This window comes from Aptenodytes forsteri, unplaced genomic scaffold (genome assembly GCF_000699145.1).
Source record: "Aptenodytes forsteri isolate BGI_AS27 unplaced genomic scaffold, ASM69914v1 Scaffold39, whole genome shotgun sequence".
Taxonomy (NCBI): Eukaryota; Metazoa; Chordata; class Aves; order Sphenisciformes; family Spheniscidae; genus Aptenodytes; species Aptenodytes forsteri.
In genome coordinates, this window is record NW_008795858.1 from 58195 (window position 1) to 60288 (window position 2094).

Sequence of the window (2094 nt, forward strand, 5' to 3'; positions counted from 1 at the left end):
TAGGGTCTATGAGCACTGACCTGGTGTTGTGGTTTAACCCCCGTAGGCAGCTAAGCATCACAAGTCGCCTGCTCAACCTCCCCCTCAATGGGATGGGGAAGAGAACTGCAAGGGTAAAAGTGAGTAAACTCATGGGTCAAGATAAAGACTGTTTAATAGGTAAAGCAAAAACACCCACAAGCAAAGCAAAAAGAGGAATTCATTCACTACTTCCCATCAGCAGGCAGGTGTTCAGCCATCTCCAGGAAAGCAGGGCTTCATCAAGTGTCATGGTTACTTGGGAAGATAAATGCCATAACTATAAACACCTCCTTTTCTTTCTTCTTCCCCCAGTTTTTATTGCTGAGCATGACGTCATATGGTATACAATACTCCTTTTGGTCAGTTGGGGTCAGCTATCCCAGCTGTATCCCTTCCCAACTTCTTGTGTATCTCCAGTCTACTCACTGATGGGGCAACGAGAGAAACCGAGACAACTTTCATGCTGTTTAAGCACTGTTCAGCAGTAGCTAAAACAATGTTGTGTTATCAACACTGTTTTGGTCACAAATTCAAAACAAAGCACCATACGGGCTGCTATGAAGAAAACTTACTCTATGCCAGCCAAAACCAGTACACCACTGCTATAGAGCAGGACTGACAACTCGGGAGCCCATGGGCAGAGGTGCCTGCTCCTCACAACACCCTCAGCCATCACAAACCACAGCTCAAAGAAAAGGGAGCTGCACAGATGTCCTCCCAGTACAGAGAGAGGTAATTTGGGGTTACTATGACAAAAGAAACATTTTGTTTCTTTTCCACTAAAAGTGTCACCTAACTTGTCACTGTCTTTTCCTCCTTGGACAGACCCCTCTGCTCAGAGGCAGCAAATGTCCAATGGCAGTTTCGTTATCCAGTTCCTCTTCCTGGCATTTACAGACATGTGGGCCTGCAGCTCTTGCACTTCTCACTCTTGTACAGCATCTACCTGGCTGCCCTCCTGGGCAACAGCTTCCTCATCACTGCCATAGCCTGTGACCACCACCTCCACACCCACCACGTACTTCTTCCTCCTCAACTTCTCCCTCCTTGGCCTGGGGTCCATTCTCTGTCACTGTCCCAAAAGCCATGGCCAGTTCTGTCTCTGACACCAGGACCATTTCCTATGTAGGGTGTGCTGCCCAGGTCTTTTTATTTTTCTTTTTATGTCAGTGGAGTTTTATCTTCTCACTGTCATGGCCTATGACCACTTTATTACCATCTGCAAACCCCTGCACTATGGGACCCTCCTGAGCAGCAGAGCTTGTGTCAACACGTCAGCAGGTGCCTGGGGTATTGATCTTATCAATGCTGTGGGGCACACTGCCAACACATATTCAATATCACTCTGCCAAGGTAATGCTGTGGACCAGTTTTTCAATTTAGTTCCCTGAATTCTCAAGATCTCCTGCTCAGACTCAGACCACCTCAGGGAAGCTGGGCTTCTTATGTTTGGTACTTCTGTATTTTCGGGGTGTTTTGTGTCCTTTGTGGCTGTCTTATGTGAAGATCTTCAGGGCTGCGCTGTGGGTCCCCTCTGAGCAGGGATGGCCCAAAGCCTTTTCCACATGCCTCCCTCACCTGTCTGTGGTCTCCCTGTTTCTCAGCACTGCCATGTTTGCCTACATGAAGCCCCGCTCCATCTCCTTCCCATCTCTGGATCTGGTGGTGGCAGTTCTGTATGTGGTGGTATCTCTAACATTGAACCCCCTCATCTACAGCATGAAGACAAGGAGCTCAAAGGTGCCCTGAGGAAAGTGATTGCGTGGATGTTTTGCAATAGTGATAAACTTCCCATCACTCTCCACAAATGACTCCCAGGGTATCCTATTGCAGGCCTGTACTTTACTTGTTTATCATTATAATTATCTGTATTGTTATTTGTGTTTATTATGTTCTTACATAAATGCTTGGATTCATCTCACTTCTAATGAGAAATGAAACCACTTTGTCTCACCTGAAGGAGGAGAGGAGACTCTCACATAGCATCTCTGTAATAAAATGGGATCTCCTCAGTGCACTTGCCTGAAGGCTGGGCTCTTCCTCCAGAGCTGGTGTCAAGAACAGCCCCAAGGA

At 47.1% G+C, this 2094-nt stretch overlaps 1 pseudogene; it reads left to right on the forward strand.

The window, feature by feature from the left end:
- The first annotated feature begins 869 nt into the window (after nt 1-869).
- LOC103902743 lies at nt 870-1832 on the forward strand (annotated as a pseudogene).
- Nucleotides 1833-2094: the final 262 nt, after the last annotated feature.